The following is a 23147-nucleotide window of genomic DNA, read 5'->3' as shown; positions in this document are numbered from 1 at the left end:
AAACATTGCCTCAGCAACGGTACTCTCTATACCAGCAGTACAAAATATGAATGGAGCCAACTTGTTCTGCTTCTCAGCTGGAAAGCGTGTAAACTTTCAAGCTGCAATTAGGTATCCTAATTAAAATGTAGTCATGTTGTTAGCTGGAAGTGCTGTCCTTTACAAATTCAGAATTTACCCCAGAGACTTTTTGGGAAACTATATTTTGTCTAATTACCGTCACTTATGCAAAACATTAATTCTCATACTACTAATTCCAAGTTTTCAAACCCTAAATTCGGCTCTGCTAGTGCAGTGAGAGCAATTGCTGTATGCACTTGAGTCATGAACCCACCTTGGTCCCCTGCCAGAGACAAACAATTGAGCGTGGTGAGGAGAGGGGAGGCTACAGCAGGAGAGCCGCCTCAGGGTGACAGAAGGGTCTGAATCGCCATTGGGCCCAAGACCTGCTTGAGCTGGCAAATTACTCCCAGTGGTGGATCGGGTGGTGGGCCTTTCCTGTCTCCAATGGTGATGGCCTCTCAGCGTAAGTGAAATATGTATCCAGCCCCACCAGTTGTGCCTTAGCTGCACCCTGACGGAGGTCTGGTTCGGTTGCTGTTGTGTTAGAACTGGATAGGTTTGAATCAGTGCAGGTCAACAACTAGAAACCAGTTTACTAATGTCCCTTAGTTTCCCCATATCATATTTCTAAGCTCTAAAAATCATGGATTATACTAATCACTTTAGACCATGAAAAATGTACAATTTATTAAATGTAAAAACCACAAAAAACAATAATACAAAACTTTGTCATCTAAAAGCTATTGAGATCATGTAGAAGTCAGTGGGGATTTGTCCTCTTCCAATTGTCAAATCTTTCTTTAATTCAAACTTTTGTTTTTTTTCGTTTGCATTTGCACAAAAAAATTGAGGATTGTGAAGTTTCCATATTAGTATTTGAATGAGCTCATCCTTTGAGTTAATGCACTTTGGCAGAAATAATATAAATGCAAGTTATACAATAAATGACAGTGTGTTGGGGAATTCCTTTATTGAGAAGGATCTAGGGTTTTTGTAGATAACAAGTCATCTAATTCCAGACATTGTTGTTCTGTGGCTACTAAAGCAAATAAAGTATTGCCTTGCATAAAAAAGGGCATTATGCATATGGGAGCAGCTGATGTTGAGCGGTGAGATAGATGAATGAGTCTAGCGGCCGCATTTAGAACAGATTGGAGTTGTGAAAGCTGACTTGTTGGAATACCTGTGAGGTGTAGGTTGCAGTAATCAAGGCGGGACATGATGAGAGACTGAATCAGTGTTTTAGTTGATTCTGAACTGAGATATGGTCGTATTCGGGCAATGTTACGCAGTTGAATACGACAAGCTGTGACATCCAGGAGGAGACAGCAGAGAGGCAGTCTGTAACTTGGGAAAGGACAGAATTAGAAAGAACGGGAGTAGACAAGTAGAGTTGGGTGTCATCATCAGCATAAAGGTGGTACTGAAGTCCAAACAACTGAATAAGTTTTCCTAGCGAAGTTGTATAGAATGAGAACTGCAGAGGGCCTAGAACAGAGCCTTGAGGAACTCCGACAGAGAGAGGGAACATAGTAGAAGTAGAGTTAGAGAAGGCAACTTTAAAGGAATGGTCAGACAGATAAGATGTAAACCATAAAAGAGCAGTTTCAAGAATGCCAGCTGAGTGTAGAATGTCTAGGAGGAGTGTGTGGTCAACTGTGTCAAAGGCTGCAGAGAGATCTAGAAGGATTAGTATGGAATAGTGACCTTTAGACTTTGCCAGTAGAAGATCATTGGTTACTTTGGTGAGTGCAGTTTCAGTTGAGTGTGTTGGGTGGAAGTCAGATTGCAGGGGGTCGAGAAGGGAGTTGTGAGTGAGATGCTGGATCAGGCGTTTGTAAACAAGCCTTTCTAATAATTTGGATGCAAATGGAAGAAAGGAAACCGGACGATAGTTAGCGGGAGAGATGGGATCAAGGGAAGGTTTTTTGAGGATAGGAGTGATTAGTGCTTGTTTGTATGAGGATGGAAAAGTACCAGTAGAGAGTGAAAGGTTAAATAGGTGGGTAAGTGCAGGAGAGAGTGTATCAGAGATTGGATAAAGGAGACGAGAGGGTATGGGGTCAAGGGAGCAGGTTGTGGGTTTTGAGCAGGCTAGAAGTTTGCTAACTTCATCTAGTGTTGCAGGAATGAAGTGCAAAGTGGATGTGAGTGGACTGGTGGTGAGTTTTAGATGTTGTCAGATGGTATGCTCAGCCTAATGAGATTGATTTTTTCATTAAAGAAATGAGCAAGATCTTGGGCAGTTACATTAATGGGTGCAGGAGGTGGAGGGGGCATAGGAGTGAGTTAAATGTGGCAAATAGTCGCTGCGGTTTAGAGGACAGAGTGGAGATTGTTCTTTAGCTACTGATAGCCCTAGATTGTAGCAGGAGAGCATGAATTTGAATTTGAAGTGGAAGAAGTCAGGATCAGTTTGTGACTTTCTCCACCGTCGCTCAGCACCACATCAATGTTCCCCTGGACCTTTCCGGATAGGCTTTTTCGGTCGCCTTAGCCTGGGTTGTCCGCTTCATCCTACCGTACACTTATTCCCTGACTGTGGCTGAACCACGGCTACTAAGTCAGCTACCCAGCTACTAGCCCCACCTGGTTCAGGCACCTAGTGCCACACTTAAGATCTAACTGACTACACCTTCCAGAATCTGACTGACCACACCCTGGGCGGAACCCTTTGTTTTATACCCTTTACCACGTGTCCCTCTATCGCCTAGTGGCCAAGGAAAATATTACATCCTTACATAGCTAAGAACCTACTGCCCTCTTGTGGCCAAACCCTTTATATTTCAAAACTATTTTTCAGCATTCAAAACTCACATACACAAATTTCAGGCAGTTACAAGTTTACACAGACAGACACTGCATTTTACACATGGTATAATTTTTACCCACCTTACTAGCTGCCCACAGTCATGTGGCTTGTGCTCTGAGTACTGCAAGTTGGAGTGATATCACCCCCTCCATTTCCCCCCCTGCAGCCTAGCAAAAGAACAATTGGAAGGTAACCAGATATCAGCTACCTTGTGTTAACAAGATAACAGCTGCCTGGTAGATCTAAGAACAGCACTCAATAGAAAAATCCAGGTCCCACTGCAACACATTCAGTTACATTGAGTAGGAGAAACAACAGCCTGCCAGAAAGCAGTTCCATCCTAAATGTGACTATGAAGATTTTTTTTTTTTAGATTTACCTATGTTAGATGTTCCATCCTAAAGTGCCTCTTTCTGAAAGCACATGACCAGGAAAATGACCTAAGATGGCTGCCTACACACCAATATTACAACTAAAAAAATACACTTGCTGGTCCAGGAATTAAATTTTATATTGTAGAGTGAATTATTTGCAGTGTAAACAGTGTAATTTAGAAGTAAAACAACATCATAAAAATCATGACAGAATCCCTTTAAAGCAGCATTGATTGTAGAAAACCAGGAAAACCAAGAAAAATTATTCATGTCAGATGTGCGAAAATGAGGTGTAAAATCTCATTAATATTCAGTGGAATTGGCAGGAAAAAAATTAAAGCAAACTGGAGAAAATGTAGAATGCCAATGCCTGAGAAATTTAAGTGCAAGCTATAAAAGACAGAATTAATAAATAAATAAATAAAATCTACATTGCAAACTTTTTGAATACCTAATTATTTTTCCACTACTACGGAATGCTCATTATCATATAGTTAAACAGGTCTGTACCCAACAATGCCCTAGAATTCAGCCACAGATCCTTTATATACATGTACTACTATGGTTAGTAAGTACTGTACATGTTGTGCCCTTTGCTGCTGAGTAGTTCTCCCATAAATACATTTCTTCACTTGACACCACACTACAATCTAATGACAGTGGTATGTTAAAGGGGTTGCTCACCTTTGAGTTAAATGTTAGTATGGTATAGATAGTGATATTCTGAGACAATTTGCAGTGGTTTTAATTTTTTATTAATTGTAGTTTTTGAGATATTTAGCTTTTTATTTAGCAGCTCTCCAGGTGGCAATTCCAGCAATCTGTAGAAATTACCCTAGCAACCATTCATTGATTTGAATAAAAGACAGGAATATAAATAGGAGAAGCCCTAAACATAAAGATGAGTCATACAAAGTAACAATAAATATACATTTATAGCATTACATAGCATCTGTGTTTAGATGGGGTCCGTGAACTCCAATTGAAAGCTGGACGGAGTAACAGGAAGGCCAAAACTTAAAAATTATTTAAAAACATTCTATACAATACTAACATTTGTAAGTAAAAATTTCACTTTCAAGATGCATCATAACTACTCTTAGGGGCTGGTTTATCAAAAATCTAGTTTTTTTTTCTCAATTGAGAAAGATGCAGAAAAAAAAACGAACACGCAGAAAACAGAAGTATTTTCCTATAACCTAAAATAGTTCGAATTTATAAAGGAAAAAAACTACGATAAGTCACAGAAAAAACTTGGCAGGTAAACTGGCGAGGTTATCAATAGGAATGTTCTCTAACAACCATATTAATTTATTTTCCTAGTTTATTAAAATATTCAAGATTTTCAGCCTTCATTGAAAATTAGTCGGACAATGAGATTCTCACTGGCATGTGACCTTTTTTTCACAGAAAAATGTTCAAGGGAATATTTTGAGAGGGTTTTTTCTTGAATAAGCTACTAGCATTTGAGAAAAAAAAAAGTCACACGAGTTTTGTTGGCATTTTTTATCGCATCCACCTTTTTTACAAACTCGTATTTTGATAAATCTGCCCTTTAACGTATGGTTGAAATCCGTTACCCGGAAACCTGTTATCCAGGAAGCTCCGAATTAAGTAAAGACCGTTTGCCATTTTATCCAAATAATTCAAAGTTTTAAAAATGATTCCCTTCTTCTCTGTAGCAAGAAAACTCCTTGTAATTGGTCCCAACTAAGATATAATTAATCCTTACTGGAGGCAAAACAATTCTTTCGGGTTTATTTATAGTTAAAACATTTTTTTTTGTAGACTTAAGGTATGAAGATCCACATTACGGAAAGATCCATTATTTGGAAAACCCCAGGTCCCAAGCATTCTGGATAATAGGTCCCACTACTGAATTTCCATAAATGTGGTATAGTTTTCTTTACTGGCTGTACCTACAATGCAGACTCCATTCCATAGTGCCACCTAATGCTCAGTGCTGATATGACCTTAATACTACTATGGAAAGCAAGGAAAGTGTATGTATAAAAAGTATGTTTGGCTTTTACTAAATATTTTAATTCATTGGAATTAGGGATGCACCAAATCCACTATTTTGGATTGACTGAACCCCCGAATCCTTCGCAAAAGATTTGGCCAAATACCGAACCGAATCCAAATCCGATTTACATATGCAAATTAGCGGTGGGAAGGGGAAACATTTTTTTACTTCCTTGTTTTGTGCCAAAAAGTCACACAATTTCTCTCCTTTGTTTTGGCCGAGTAGAAGGATTTGGCCGAATCCTGCTGAAAAAGGCTGAATCCTGGCTGAAACCCAAACGGAATCCTGGATTCGGTGCATCCCTAATTGGAATTGATTTAATTGGCTGGAGCAGTCAAATTGAATATATTCCTATGTGCTGCTGAAGTGGACCACCATCACTCAGCATTAACACCCTGTTGATACATCTCATAAAAGAACAAGTGTTGGGTTGTATTTGTTTTAAAATGGTAATTTACTTTTACAGGTATGGGACCTGTTATCTAGAATACTCGGTACCCGGGCCTTTTCTGGATAACGAATCTTTCCGTAATTTGGATCTTCATAATGTACCTTATGTCTACTAGAAAATAATTTAAACATTAAATAAACACAATATGGTAGTTTTTCTTACAATAAGGATTAATTATATCTTAGTTGGGATCAAGTACAAGTTACTGTTTTATTATTACAGAAAAAAAGGAAAGTTCCTGGGCGTGGCTTGCTGCAGCTTGATGGCGGGTTAGGTCTGGAGCTCTGAGAGCGGACGCGACCTTTTGATAGTGTGAGGAGGGGAAAAAATGGGTAAACCCGACAAAAATAAAGCGGAGAAAACATCGGAGAAGGAGAGGCATCCGCCGAGGAGAGCGGCAAAGGAGAGTAAAGAGATGGCTCCGATTTTCAAACAAGCAAAGTCAGAACGGAGAAAAGGAAAGATGGCGCCGGCCGCGGAGGACGCTGAAGAGATTAGCGATTCACAGCAAAGAGACTCCTCAGATACAGAGAGTGAGGAGGGCAGTGGATGGCAGTCCTATTTAAAAGCATTACCAACAAAGGATGATATAAAAGATATGCTTAAAGAGTCGATGTCGGGAATAGTAGCAGAATTGCAGGAAATGAAGAGAGACTTCTCGGCCATGTCGACACGGACCGAGGCAGTGGAAGCAAATCAAGGTAAACTGATAAATAATCAAAAACTGCTGACAAATGTCATATTAAAACAAGATTCCCACATTGAGGAGCTAAATAGACATCTGGACGATATTGAGAATCGAGGGAGAAGAAATAATGTAAGAGTGAGAGGGGTCCCTGAGTCAGTGAAGAATGAGGCGATCCATATAACTCTGCAGCAACTCTTTAATTTTGTTTTAAATAAAGATAAAGAGGCAATGGTGGAGATCAAAATGGATAGAGCACATAGGATTTCCAAACCGAAAGGAGCCCCAGTGGAGGCCCCTAGGGACATTATATGTTGTATACATAATTATCAGATTAAGGAGGAAATCCTTGGCAGTGCACGAGCTATGCCACAGATAATATTTCAGGAATGGACAATCCAACTGTTTCAGGATTTGTCACGTTATACGCTTCAGAGGAGGAAGCAATTGAAACCACTGACAGACTATCTGAGAACCCAGAATATACAGTATAGATGGGGTTTCCCCTTCTCACTTATAATTATGAAAAATGACCAGCAGTATGTGTTGAAGTCTCCAAGAGAGACCAAGGATTTGTTTACCAAATTACAAATACAGTTAATACCACTACCTGGGTGGGATCGTGAACCCATAGAGGTTGGACTAGATCTACAGTTGGATCAGCAATGGACAGAAGTCTCGACACAAAGAAGAACATCAAGATCGCTTAAAACTAGATTATTGAAAGACTTTAACTTTACAACAAAAGAATAAAAGTGATAAAGATATAAGGGAGAGAGAGAGAGAGAGAGAGAAAGGAGGGTTTCCCCCTTTTTTTTTCGCCCCCCCCTTTTTTTTTTTTTTCTCTCTCCTCTCTCGGTCTTCATTTAATTGATGTGGATTGCGGTCTGTGATTATCATAAAGATAAACCTCCAAATTTAAATTTATAGAGAAATAATTGGATAGGTTGCAAGGGGTCTCTTAACCTCCAGACTAACCTGATCAAGGAGTCAGTTTCTATGTGCCCTCCAGATTTTTGGTACCACTTTTGGGTTTTCCAGCCAGGATGGGACAGTATGGTCTTTCGCCTCCGGGCCAGGAAACAGTGGCGTAAATTTTTTCTAAATTTTTTTTTTTTTATTTTTCTAATATATTTTTTTTTTTTTTTTTTTTTGCGGGGTGCCTTTGGTCTTCAAAGTACAGAGAGTTAATGGCAATGGTGATGAGTTATATTTATGAGTGGGGTTAAATGTAAACTTGTTTCTTACAATGTTAATGGCATTAACGAACCAGTTAAAAGGTCTCAAATATTGAAAGAATGTATAAGATGGGGAGCAAAAATAATATTTCTCCAAGAAACTCATTTTAAAATAGGGAAATGCCCAGATATTCATTCAAAGGTATTCCCAACGGTATTTTCTTGTAATAACCCAGAAAAAAAAATCTCTGGGGGTTATGATATTAATACATAGAGATCTACCGTTTAAAGTCCTGGATGTATTAACAGATGGTAAAGGGAGAATGTTATTGGTAAAGGGATATGTGGGAAATACATTAGTCACTTTATGTAATATTTATTTGCCAAATACAGGTCAGTTACAGGCCCTGAGGAATATAACTACAGAAGTGTCTAAATTTATGGAAGGGATGTTAATTTTAGCAGGCGATTTAAATTTGACGTTGAACCCGATATTAGATACATCTACTGCTAAATCGTCTATTTCGTATAAAATATTGAAAAAAGTTAAAAGGATATTACATGGATTAAATTTGGTGGATACATGGAGAAATCTACACCCAAATACTAGAGATTATTCCCATTATGCCAAACCTTTTAATAGTTACTCGCGGTTGGATTATATATTGATGTCTCAGAATTACTTGCATTTGCTAAAAGCCTCGGATATAGGCCAAATATTATTGTCAGATCACGCACCAGTGTTTATTGAATTCATGATGATGGATAGTGCCAGAGTAGAGTTTACTTGGAGGTTTAATGACTATTTATTAAAAAATCAAGAGAATGTAGATAAGATAAAAGAAACTATTACACGTATAGTTAAAGAAAATGAAACATCTGAGGTTAATCCAGCTATTCTATGGGAGACAGTAAAATGCGTACTACGAGGAGAGTTAATATCATTGGGATCTAAAGTAAAGAAAGAAAGAAATGAATATATTGAGAAGTTATTAAAGGAAATAAATCTATTAGAATATGTTCATAAGCAATCCTTGGCGGTAAAAAACTTGACAGTTCTAGAGGAAAAAAGAATGGAATTAAGAGCTTTACTAGACATTAAAACATATAAGTCATACTTAGGCACTAGACAAAGGCATTATGAATTCAATAATAAAAATAGTAAATTTTTGCAAATTTGCTTAAAGAAAAACAAAGGAGGACTAACATAGAAGCTATAAGAGATGAAACACAAATTTTACATCAAAGTACGAAGGAAATTGCAGACTGTTTTCACAGGTTTTACCAAAAATTATATAGACTTAAAGACAAACCTAACTCGAAGAAGGTATTGGATAAAATCGCGGATTTTATGAGGCAGGTAAACCCCCCTAAAATTTCAGAAACCCAGAAAAGGGAATTGGATGCCCCATTCACATTACAGGAAATCTTAAGTACAATAGATAATTTACCTCATAATAAAAGTCCAGGACCTGATGGTTATGGGTCTGTTTTTTATAAACAATTTAAGGGAGAAATTATTAATGGCTTGTTAAGGATGTATAACTCTATAGGAATTCAGACTTCATTTCCAAAGCAATCCTTAGAAGCACACGTAACTATTATCCCAAAGCCAGATAAAGATTTACAGCAATGTAATAGTTATAGGCCCATATCATTAATAAACGTGGATATGAAAATATATGCAAAGATAATAGCAGAGAGATTTAAAAGGATTATACCGGAAATAGTCCATCAAGATCAAAATGGGTTTGTTCATCAAAGAGAAGGCAAAGATAATATGGTAAGATTAATATCATTGATGAATTATGCACAAAGTAAGAAGGTTCCGTGTATGTTGTTAACATTAGATGCCGAAAAGGCTTTCGATAGAGTATCGTGGGACTTTTTGAGAATTGCTTTGGAAAAGTTTGGTTTGGGTGAAAAAGTTATAAAGAGAATATTTGCATTATATGACCAACCGACAGCTAGAATAAAGGTGAATGGAAGCTTATCGCCCGTAGTAAATATTGAAAATGGTACTCGTCAAGGGTGCCCACTATCCCCTATATTGTTTACATTGGTGATGGAAATTTTACTTAAATGCTTAAGGGGAAATGAGGATATATCTGGGATTAAGGTGGGAAGGGCAGAGTATAAGAATATGGCATTTGCCGACGATTTAATGTTAGTTATAACAAACCCTATGATATCGCTCCCGAGTCTACTGGCAGTTTTAAAGACTTTTGGGGAGCTCTCAAATTTTAAAATCAACACTAGCAAATCTGAAGCCCTTAATGTCAGTTTATCAAAGCAATTGCGAAACTCAGTAGAGGGAACATATCCCTTTAAATGGGTAACTAATACAATTAAGTATTTAGGGGTGAATATTCCGAGCAACCTTTCATTAATCTATAAATATAATTTCAAAACAATGATAGAGGAAATTAGCAGTCTATTAAATTCCTGGAAAAGAATGCAGCCCTCCTGGTTTGGTAGAGTGCAAATTATCAAGATGATGGTTATTCCGAGGTTTTTGTATAAAATGCAAATGTTACCAATTTGGCTCCCTAAATCATTCTTTTGCAAGTTGAAAGGAGTGATAAATAACTTTGTGTGGAAAGGTAAAAAAGCAAGGATTAGATATAATACAATGATTAGGGAAAAACAGGATGGAGGGGTAGCCCTCCCAGACATGTACATGTATTATATTTCTGCACATTTAAATAGGATACTACAGTGGAATTTCGCAAAGAGAAAGGGTAAACTATGGTTGCAATGTGAGGAAGCATGTGTAGCAGTAGCATTAAATAATTTAATCTGGGCGAGGTTTAAAAATATTCCGGATGAAGTTAAGAAACACCCATTAGTGGGTGCTACCATAAAAGTATGGAATGAGTGTTACTTAACTTGGAACCTTTCAAGATATCCTTCTCCGCTTACGCCCCTGTTAAATAATTATGACTTCCCCCCTAGTAAGGAAAGCAAACAATTTACTAATTGGGCTTCCTTAAGTAAAGATAGATCGACTCAAATATCTGATTTTATAGTAGAGAATAAATTATTGTCTCTTCCGGATATACAGGAAAGATGGGGTAGCCATCCAAGGGATGGGTGGAATTATATTCAACTCTCGCATTATGTAAATGCCCTAAATAATAATAACTGGAATAGGGAATTGACTTGGTTTGAAGAACTTATTGAAAAATCATTAGATATTCATAAATCTATTTCAGTGATTTATAAGTTCTTGATAAAAAAATCGTTGGGAAAAGATAAAAGGATAGAAGAGAATTGGCAGAAAGATTATAATATTGTTTTGGATGAAAGTGATTGGAAAAAAATATATATTTCTATGCATAAAAGTTCTGTGGCATCAAGGTCGCAAGAAGCAAATTACAAATTGCTAATGCAATGGCACTATACCCCTCTAAAACTAAATCAAATGTTTAAGGAAACTAGCAATATATGTTGGCGATGCCAACAGGGAGAGGGTTCACATAAACATGTGTGGTTTATGTGTTCGAAAATAGAAACCTATTGGAAGGATATAAGAGAACAATTGCAGAAGTTGGATTTGATACACCCACAAGTAAACTTACCTATTTTAGTAACCCTCCATTACGACACGTGGAATCAGCGGGTAATTCAAAACAAGTTATTATTATTTTTAATACAAGCGGCTAAAGCGTTGATCCCTAGACATTGGCGATCAATGGATCCACCTTCAAAATTAGAGTGGTACAGGTATGTTGAGGATATAAGGAAATTTGAAGAAATTGGAGCCCTGCGAAACGGCGCATGGGAGACATACAATAAAACATGGGGAACTTGGAGTCAAAAAGATAACTAGGGAAAATTTAGAAATTGCTTAATGATACAAGAAAATACGGAATAAAATATCTTAATTGTAACCAGAATAAGAAGGACTCTCAGGAAGGTCATACAGAGGTGCACCCGGCTTTATATTTCGATGCTCCCCTTTATGTTTTGTACCCCACCCCTTTTTTATATGTATATTAATGTATTATTTCTATTTACATATTTATTTGTGTTGAATTTTTTTTTTTTTTTTTTTTTTTTTTGCCCTTGTGGTCCCTTTTTTCCATCATTCTTTTTTTGTTTATTTTTTTTGGCATTGTTAAAAAACTATGAAAAAATAAAGAATTATAAAAAAGGAAACCATTTTTTAAAATTTGGATAAAATGAATGGTATATGGTCTTTCCATAATTTGGAGCTTTCTGGATAAGGGTTTTCCAGATAACAGATCCCGTACCTGTAGTATGTTTTAGAATGCCAAATCCTTTTCAGTCTTCAGTTTTGTTCTGTTTTTGATTTATTTGTTTTCCTATACTAACTTTTACTATGGTTGCTTAAGTCACCCGCCTTTATAGCCAGGCATTTGTTTGAATATCAGCATGAAGCAAACATAGGAAAAGATTGAGTATATAATATGCCTTAAAAATAAAAGTGCTAAAACCTAGTCCCACAATCTATTTGCTTTTTTGTTGCCAGGTAACCAAACCATTGCAAAGAGAGAGCATTTTCAAGGGGTTGCTAGCCTTTAAATAAACCTTTAGTACGATTGTAGACAGTGACATTCTGAGACAATATGCAACTGATTTTAATTTTTTCAGCAATCTGGTTGCTAGGGTTCAAATTACCCTAGCAACCATGCATTGATTTGAATAAAAGACTGTAACAAGAATAAAAGATGACGTGAATAGAAAGATGAGTAATAAAAAGTAGCAATAACGATAAATCTATAGCCTTACAGAACATTTGTTTTTCTGAGATGGTATCAGTGATCCCAATTTCAAAGCTGGAAAGAGTCAGAAGGTAAATAAATGAAGGCCAGCTGAAGAGTTGCTTACAATTAGTCTTTAAAATACTACGTAAATTACAGAAGTTAACTTACAGATGAACCACCCCTTTACATTTTACTCTGGAGAAGCAGTCTGAAAAGACATCTATAATAAACAATGAATGCCAGGGTCATATTTAGCAAAGGATTAAGATAGAGAGCACAAGAGGGAATTCTGCACCTAGCTCAGATCATTTGCATAAGATTACAAATGGCATAGTTCTGTGACCTAAAAAGTGGTTTAGAATTGCAAGTTACTAATCCCTGTTTTACACTATGTAGCAGAAGGGTAAAATTATTATTATTATAAAGAAGATGGCTAGACGGTTGGAGGAGATTTTAAACTAGGCGTGGGGGGGGGTTAGTAAAAGATTCAGTGGAAAACAGGTTAGATGAGATAGTGGGCAAAGAAAGGGAAAATGGGGAGGAGATTTGGCTGGGGGTACTGTTAAGGATAGGGAGGAACACATGTCATATGTTCAATATGGTACCAGTATTAAATGTATGTTTAGAAATGCAAGGAGTCTGACTGGTAAAATGGGAGAGCTGGAGGTGCTGGTGCTGGAGGGAAAATATGATGTGATTGGTGTGGCCTAAACATGTCTGAATGAGTCGCATGGCTGGGCAGTTAATATCAGTGGCTATACTTTATTTCGGAGGGACAGAGGCAATAGAAAACGAGGAGGGGTATGTCTGTTTGTGAGGCAGGATTTAAAAGCTTACATAAAAGAGGAGGTTATGTTAGGAAATGAGGGGACAGAAGTCATATGGGTGGAGTTCTTCAACAATTGTAAAGAGTCCAGCAAATTAATTGTAGGCGTATGCTATAGACCCCCTAATGTAAGTGATTAGGAGGAGGTTCAGCTCCTGATGCAAATAGAAAAGGCTGCTAGTTTGGGTAAAGTAATGATAATGGGGGATTTTAATTACCCAGATATTGAATGGAGCAACAGTACTGCCAGATCAGTTAATGGGAACAAGTTTATAAACTTGTTGCATGACAATTTTATGGCACAGGTTGTTGAGGAGCCTACCAGAAAAAAATGTTATTCTGGATCTAGTTATCTCAAATGACCCAGAACTTATAGCAAATGTGCAAGTCATTGAACACCTGGGTAATAATGACCATAATGTTATATCATTTAATGTCTGGTGCAAAAAACAAATATACTGTATACTGGGGCAACAAAAACCATGAACTTTGGAAAATCTAATTTTAGTGCCTTGAGGGCTGCCCTACAGAGTATTGATTGGGGCATTAAGTTTTCAGCTAAAAACACAGAACAGAAATGGCTTTCATTTAAAATGATATTAAATCATTACTGTTCTCAATTTATTCCCTTAAAAGGATACTGTCATGGGAATTTATTTTTTTTTTCAAAATGAATCAAATAGTGCTTCTCCAGCAGAATTCTGCATTGAAATCCATTTCTCAAAAGAGCAAACAGACTTTTTTATATTCAATTTTGAAATCTGACATGGGGCTAGACATATTGTCAATTTCCCAAGTCATGAGACTTGTGCTCTGATAAACTTAAAATCACTCTTTACTGCTGTACTGCAAGTTGGAGTGATATCACCCCCCTTCCTCCCCCCCCCCCAGCAGCCAAACAAAAGAACAATGGGAAGGTAACTAGATAACAGCTCCCTAACACAAGATAACACCTGCCTGGTAGATCTAAGAACAGCAATAGTAAAAACCCATGTCCCACTGAGACACATTCAGTTACATTGAGAAGGAAAAACAGCAGCCTGCCACAAAGCATTTCTCTCCTAAAGTGCAGGCACAAGTCACATGACCAGGGCAGCTGGGAAATTGACAAAATGTCTAGCCCCGTGTCAGATTTCAAAATTGAATATAAAAAAATATGTTTGCTCTTTTGAGAAATGGATTTCAGTGCAGAATTCTGCTGGAGCAGCACTGTTAACTGATTCATTTTGCATTTTTTTTTTCCCACGACAGTATCCCCTTTAAGGAGTAAATGTAGAAGCTCTAAGAATCATCCTATGTGGCTTAATACAGAAGTAAAGAAGTTAATAGTAAAGAAGAGAAATACATTTAAAAACTACAAATCTGTTGGGACAGAAGCTGCATTTAATGAATATAAACTTAAATGTTGTAAATCAGCAATCCAGAAGGCAAAGAAAGGAAATGAAGAGTTAATTGCGTGGAGGTGAAAACCAACCCTAAAAAGTTTTTTAAATATATTAATAGTAAAAAGGTGCAGGTCGAGAGTGTTGCTCCATTAAATAATGGTACCAGTATGTTTGTAACATATACAGAAAAGGCAAATGTGCTAAATCAGTTATTATCTTCAGTGTATACAATAGAAGAGTCTGAGTTCCAAGGCTCACTTTATAGCTGTACTAATGGCTCAGCTCAATCTAGTCAGTGGCTGACTCAGGATATGATTCATAAAGCATAAACATTTAAAATTAATGTAAACAAGGCTCCAGGGCCTGATGGCATACACCCCCGGGTTCTAAGAGAGTTTAGTTCAGTTTTAGACCAGCCCTTAGTTCTGATTTTCTCAGATTCGGTTTCATCTGGTATGGTGCCTATGGATTGGAGAAAAGCTGATGTTATTCCAATATTTAAAAAGGGATTACGATCTCAGCCTGGCAATTATAGACCAGTAAATTTGACATCTGTGGTGGGCAAATTATTTGAAGGCTTGTTAAGGGATCACATTCAAAATTTTGTCCTAGTGAATGGCATTATGAGCAGCAATCAGCATGGCTTTATGAAGGATAGGTCATGTCAGACTAATTTGATTGTTTTTTATGATGAGGTAAGTAAGATGCTGGACAGTGGGGGGCAGTAGATGTGATCTATTGGATTTTGCCAAAGCATTTGATACCATGCCCCACAACTAAGGTCTGTTTGGCTTAATGAAGTCGTTTGCACATGGATAGGAAACTGGCTACAGGATCGGGTACAGAGGGTGGTTGTTAATGGTACATTCTCTACTTGGAGTAAGGTTCTTAGTGGGGTCCCTCAGGGCTCGGTATTGGGTCCACTTTTGTTTAACTTGTTCATTAATGACTATGGGGAAGGTGTTGCAAGTAATGTATCATTGTTTGCAGATGACACAAAACTATCCAGCCCAATTAATTCCATCTAGGATGTGGCATTCTTGCAACAGGATCTTGACAAACTGGCAATCTGTGCAGCTAAGTGGCAAATGAGATTCAACGTTGATAAATGTAAAGTTATGCACCTGGGATTTAAAAATAACCAAGCCACTTATACTCTTAATGGAACTGCACTAGGCAAATCCATTATAGAAAAGGACCTTGGAGTCATTGTAGATAATAAACTTGGCTGTAGGCTGTAGCAGAATCAAGGGCAAATAAGGTCTTGAGCTGTATTAAAAGGGGCATAGAGTCAGGGGAGGAGGGGGTCATTCTTCCACTGTATAGAGCACTGGTAAGGTCCCATCTACAATATGCTGTTATACAGTTTTGGTCTTGATCACTCAAACAGGACATTATTGTATTAGAGAGGGTACAGTGAAGGGCAACTAAGCTGGTAAATGGAATGGAAAATCTTAGCTATGAGGAAAGACTGGCCAAATTGGGGATGTTCACGCTGGAGAAGAGGCACTTAAGGGGAGATATGATAACTATGTATAAATATATAAGGGGATCATATAATAATCTCTCTAATGCTTTATTTACCAGTAGGTCTTTCCAGACACGAGGTCACCCATTCCGATTAGAAGAAAAGAGGTTCCACCTAAATATTCAGAAGGGGTTTTTTACAATAAGAGCTGTGAAGATGTAGAATTCTCTCCCTGAACCAGTTGTACAGGCCGATACATTAGATAGCTTTAAGAAGGTGTTGGATTGCTTTTTAGCAAGTGAGGGAATACAGGGTTATGGGAGATAGCTTATAGTACAAGTTGATCCAGGGACTAGTCCGATTGCCATTTTGGAGTCAGGAAGGATTTTTTTCCCCCTCTGAGGCAAATTGGAGAAGCTTCAGATGGGTGTTTTGCCTTCCTCTGGATCAACTAGCAGTTAGTCTTTTTTCAACCTTACTTACTATGTTACTATATTATAATTTTTTTTTACTGATTAAGACAAAGTTTGCTAAGAAATCACACCAGGAATGTATTGCTACAAATACAGTATTTACTCTGGGCTCTGGTACCTAGTCTATGTTCATGTACTATAGATTCAGGTTTTGCGTTCCAGTTCTCTTAAATCTTCCATTCCATACTGTTTTGGTTGGGTGATTCTGTTTATATCTTCATGCTACACATGAATAATATGTACAAATGACTCACCAAGATCATTTACATATAGGTAGCCAAGGTTAGTCTGACATTTAGTCAAGTGACCAAAGGACATCACTCTTACAAGCAGAAGCTCCCATTAACCATTTGTATTAGCTCCAAATAAAGCCCATAACTGATACTATTAAAGGCAGCAAGCAGACACATTTTCTGATGCATGGTTTTAATCTAAAGTGACTAAAATGCAGCAGGGTTGGGTTAAGTAACACTACATAAAAATAAGAATAAAGAAAATGAACTAAATATGCTGTTAATGGCTCAAAATACTGCAGTAATGGATGCAAGGCTACTGGGGTCTAATAGCTTGGTTATATACATAGCTAGATTGCCAGCCATAATGTTGGGCAGAGCCTACTTCTAGACTTGTATATTATCTTGGTAAACAGTCAAGACCTAATATGACTTAAGCAGCAGAACTGTTTATTGTACTACTGAGCTGTTTGGTGTATAAAAAATAAAATCAGATTACTACCTCCATACTCCATACAGTCCCATTTGCATCAACCTTTAGGTCTTGCTTCATTAACCTTTTTTGTTCTTCATTTGGGTGAATCCCAAGGAAATGAAGGGCCTGCACAGAGAAGTGGATACATGCACTGAATTCCTAAATGTTTTTCTTTTATTACTTTGTAATTTTACATGGATTATTTAGTTTTTTTCTCAGTCTATGTAGATGTTTTTTTCCTGTGTCACACTATTATTCTCATTCAGTCATTCTGCTATACAGGTATGGGATCCTTTAATCGGAACCCTGTTATCCAGAAAGTTCTGAATTACAGAAAGACCATCTTCCATAGACAGGCCCGTATTTGTGGCGAGGCTCTGGCCTAGGGTGGCAAATTATTTGGAGCAGCATGCTGCCCAGCTGCTCTATGGGGAGCACTGGGGATGCGCAAAAAATCTCTAGTGCACCGGCAAGCATGTGCACCAGCATGCGCATGCAAGTGTGAGCCCATGGGGGGTCGTGCGGCCGGGGGCTTGGACTGCTCCTAGGGGAGCCCACCTGGGAAATCCTTAATTAATCCTTATTAAAAGCAGAACCAGCCCATTTGGCTTTTTTAATTCTTTCATGATTTTCTAGTAGACTTAAGGTTATCCAGAAAGCCCCAGATCCCAAACATAGTGGCTAGAATCTATTAATAGAAAAATATTAAATTATAATATCTTTCTAAAGTTTCTGATCTACCCTTTAATTATTTTAAGCCTGTATAGGTACTAGGATATTAAATATCACTGTTTATCACCGAAAACTGTGTATGGAAAAAATCCAGCTGCTTTCCTTGCAAAGCAGATAAATCCCTTTCATTAACATCTCTAAAATATCATCAGGAACATCAGCAACAAAGAAACTCAACAAGAAAAAAAAAACTAACTGAGTTTAAATGTGCTTGCTTCTTAGTTTAGTCCTTTATAGTTCTCATTATCAAAGAGAAAAGATTGTCTTTTGAAATGTCATTAAGCTTTTAAAATCACATGCTTTTGGTCTTTCTTGCAAGTTTGCAATTTAAAGATTAATTTAAATCTAAATACCATGACAAGTATCTACTGAGCACTAATTGAACTGATTCAGTTAAATGAAAAGGCTACTCTCAACTTGCAGTAAATGTAGGTATGCTTTGGTAACATAAAGCCAAAATATGAAAAAAATAAAACTCATTAAGATCTTTTAAGACTTGCTTAAAGTTATATTGACACATGCCGGGAATCACAATATACTCACTGCCTACCTGGCACTGGGCATGAATTTTCAAAAGAGTTCTGAAACAGGCAGATTGTTGTGCACATAAAATTTCATCTGCATATTTGCAGTCAAAATGCTTGCCTTGTGCTGAGGTATAGTAAATGTTGTTTACATAATACAATTATAATTTTTTAGATTAAATGGGCAATAAGTGCCCATGCCTTAGCTGCTATCTTGGCCAGGTAGGCATGGCCTGCATTTGGGACAAAATCTCCCCCTCCAATCTTAAAGGACCAGTAACATCAAAACATTTTTTTTAAAAATTGGTTAGTAAACATTGAAAAAAAAAACACCAAAACAAATTAAACTTTAAAATAGCAAAGTCTTTATTGAAGGGATACTGTCATGGGAAAAAAAATTTTTTTTCAAAATGCATCAGTTAATAGTGGTGCTCCAGCAGAATTCTGCACTGAAATCCATTTCTCAAAGGAGCAAACAGATTTTTTTATATTCAATTTTGAAATCTGGCATGGGGCTAGACATTTTGTCAATTTCCCAGTTGCCCCTGGTCATGTGACTTGTGCCTGCACTTTAGGAGAGAAATACTTTCTGGCAGGCTGCTGTTTTTCCTTCTCAATGTAACTGAATGTGTCTCAGTGGGACATGGGTTTTTACTATTGAGTGTTGTTCTTAGATCTACCAGGCAGCTGTTATCTTGTGTTAGGGAGCTGTTAACTGGTTACCTTCCCATTGTTCTTTTGTTTGGCTGCTGGGTGGAAAAGGGAGGGGGTGGATATCACTCCAACCTGCAGTACAGCAGTAAAGAGTGATTGAAGTTTATCAGAGCACAAGTCACATGACTTGGGGCAGCTGGGAAATTGACAATATGTCTAGCCCCGTGTCAGATTTCAAAATTGAATATAAAAAAATCTGTTTGCTCTTTTAAGAAATGGATTTCAGTGCAGAATTCTGCTGGAGCAGCACTATTAACTGATTCATTTTGAAAAAAAATGTTTTCCCATGACAGTATCCCTTTAAGAAATAACTTACCAAAACTCCACTTGCGCTCCTCTTCAGAAAAGGTGATCGCGATCCATCGATTTCTCCTCCCTGCCTTCCTTATAGGAGATAGCCAGGGAGGAGAAATCAAGCGCCGCACAATGGATTGTTGCCCTGTCGCCTTTTCTGAAGAGGAGCGGAAGCAGAGTTTTGATAAGTTTTTTTTTAATAAAGGCTTTGCAATTTCAAAGTTTAATTTGTCTTGCTGTTTCTTTTCAATGTATACTAACGAATTTTTTTTTTTTTTAAAAATTTGATGTTACTAGTCCTTTAAGACAACACTTAACACATGCACATTTCTTCCCTAATATACAGTATTTTGTATGGGAACACTAGTACTGCCTGGGGCTAAATTATCACTTTGATTGAGCCCACCTCTTGCAGATCTCAATATGGGCACTGTTCATCTTATTGTGGAAACAGCTTGATTTTCTCTGTATGCATCAATAGAACAGTGGCATCAATATAAAAAAAATATGATGATGGTTCTGTTCTGCATTTTAAGCAGTGATCCCCAACCAGTGGCTTGTGAGCAACATGCTGCTCACCAACCCCTTGGATGTTGCTCCCAGTGGCCTCAAACAGGTGCTTATTGTTAAATTCCAGGCTTGGCAAGTTTTGACTGTATAAAAACCATGTCTTCATAGGGGCTACCAAATAATCAATCATAGCCCTTATTTGGCATCCACAGGAACCTTTTTCATGCTAGTGTTGCTCCCCAACTCACATTTGAATTTGGCTCAAGTGTAAAAAGGGTTAGGGACCCCTGATTTAAAGTGACAAGTAATATATCATATGTAGTAAGAAAGTTCTGTGATTACAAAATTGTATGTCTTTTAAAGGAAACACAAAATGCACCAAATAAATGTTCTCTTTGAAGTACAAATAAAAGCTCTTCTCGCACTCCCTGGCCTACGTGTTGATTGCCCGGTGAACAGTGACGAAGGGGTCGGCACCCTCCAACAGCAAATAGGTAAGAAATCACTGCCACTCAAAGGGCAGGTGCAAGCAGGGACAATCCCTTGCATTTATTAGCAGAAAATGTTTTTTTTTTACCTCTTTGAAGTACACACATCTACCTACACAAATAAGTAACATCATTTACCATTTCTAGTTTCTCTATTTTAATTCGCACATCAGGATCTAGAGAGAGCTGTTCTTCCTCACCATGATCCTGATAACTAACTGGAAGGGAAAAGTGTTTGGTAAATAAAGTGGGTGATGGTCATCACACTCAGTGCAGTTTAAAGGGGTAGTTTTCCTTTAAATTAACCATGTGCCATGTAGACATTGATATTCTGAGACAATTTATAATTGGTCTTAATTTTTAATAGTTTTTCAGTAATTCAGCTTTTTGTTCAGCAACTCTCTGGTTACTAGGGTCGTATTTACTTTATTGAATAGCCAGTGATTTGAATGAGAGACAGGAATATGAATAGCAAAGAGCCTGAATAGAAAGATAAGCAATAAAAGCAACAATAAAATTGTAGCCTCAAAGATACATAGTTTTGACTGAAGGGTTCATTGACCCTCATTTGAAAGCTAAAAAAGGCAAAAGAAGAAGGCAAATGATCGAAAATACTATAAAAATAATAAAATTGCAATGTTGCTAGGAATAGGACATTCTGTAACACACAAACATACTAGTCCACTAAATGAAATCAACCCCTTTAATGCCTTTATTTGAATATTTGCTATTAGATAACAAAAGACTTATTTTTTTCTAATGAATACGATCACATAATAATCAGGATATGAGCCTAGCTATCCCCCATTGGTGTGGCCAAATCAGCCAGATAACCTCCTTTTGTAACTTAAGATTGGTCAGTTAGGCTGTAAAAAAAACTGTATGTATAAAACTTCTGAAAATAAGTATCTGTATGCACTTTTTTGTTATGTTATTTTTTTATATACAGACATACATTATTATACAGACTGAAAGGAAACCATGATTATCTGATTTTGTTTCAGGGACCACTTCCCCCATCCCCCCGTAGGCTCAGAGTTTGTGATTCTGGGCCATTAAGAATTTCTGTTCATCATCCACTATGTAAAGCAGAAGGACTTAAAGTCCCAGAATCCATCAATTTACAAGGTAAGGGAGAGGTACGGTTACACTGTGAGCCTAAAGGACACAAAGCATATGGGTTGGCTTCCTTTGACTCTGTGTAAAAATATATTTATTTTTTCAGGATAGTGTTTATCCACCTTTTACATGAGCCCAATTAAATTAACTGATGTCAAAGAGTGGTATATTTCCCCTCTTATTTTTTATATTTTAGTACTTTTTACTGACATATTACCAACTCCAGCACAATTGCTTTCTTTCTCTGCAAAATGAGGTATCAAATGCAATCTGCCAAAGATGGTACTAAAATGACAGAACCCAGCTTCCATGGAAACTTGATCTTGTCTGATTTTAGAGACATATTTTCATTGTGTGTTCTGTAGACTCTATTGTTTAGACAGCTTTGTTAATTTGCCCCCTGTACTAAATTAGTCCTGCTTTTTCACATTTTATGAGCATATCATCTTTTATTGCCTTTTTACAATGTCAGGTCCTTTTGTGCTGTTAGTAAAGCTGCATTGTGCCTAGCAGTTCTACATTGATCAAATATACAAACCTAAAAAGAACCTAAATTAAAATTACCTTGACAGTGGGCTTTCTGTGGCTGCAAAGACATGCTGGCTCTTAAGGTTCTGACCCTGGTTCCAAAGTAACAAAAAAAGGTTGGTTTGTAAGTGTATAATGCTTTTTAACTTTTTAAAAATAAAAATGCATATTCATTTTTTATAGTGTTTAATGCTTTTTTTTTTTTTAGTATTTTTTTATTAAGTTTCAACAGGGGGAGGGGAAAGGAATTAGGGATAGAGGGGTTACAAAATTTAAACCAAATAAATACATACACAATGTAGTGCTGTCAATTTTACATGCTTAAATCACCACCCCATACATGTACAGGAATCTGTTATATGAAAACCCATTGTCCAAAAGTTTCGAATTGTGGGCCATTTTTAAATTTTAAAAAAACTGTTCCTTTTTCTTTTTAATAATAAAACAGTACCTTGTACTTGATCCTAAACTAAATTAAAATATATACTTAATTGATGCAAAATAATCATATTGGTCGATTGATGTTATTTTTCAATAAGACAAGATATGGCGATCCAAATTAAAGAATGATTCCTTATCTGGAAAATCCCTAGTCCCTAGTAGCATTCTGGATAACAGGTACTGTATTTTATTAGACATGATAATTAGAATTTTATAAAAAGAAAATATATAGAATTGGGATGTATCCTTCTTCCCCAAGGGAAAGAGACTTACAGTAAACTACACTTTCTGAAAAAGCTCAGCCTTCTGGGGTTGAAAGAGAGAAGGATGGGGTTTTAGTGCACTGCTGCAGTCTTTCTAATTTCACCAATGTATGTGTTCTTGCAAACCCAACTCACAGTCCAACATTTAGGGCTGCTTCTGCCATTTAGCAAGTATTGTAAAATCAAAATTAGGTTTATGAGCATAATAAAAAAAAATTCTAATATAGTTAGTTAGCTGAAAATGTAATATTTAAAGGCCGGAGTGACCGGATGTCTAACATAATAGACAGAACACTACTTCCTGCTTTTTCAGCTCTCTAACTCTGAGTTAGTCAGCGACTTTAAGGGGGGCCAC

This window comes from Xenopus laevis, chromosome 9_10S (genome assembly GCF_017654675.1).
Source record: "Xenopus laevis strain J_2021 chromosome 9_10S, Xenopus_laevis_v10.1, whole genome shotgun sequence".
In the NCBI taxonomy this organism is placed as follows: domain Eukaryota; kingdom Metazoa; phylum Chordata; class Amphibia; order Anura; family Pipidae; genus Xenopus; species Xenopus laevis.
The sequence above is the reverse complement of the archived record's forward strand: the minus strand, read 5'-3'. Positions refer to the sequence as shown.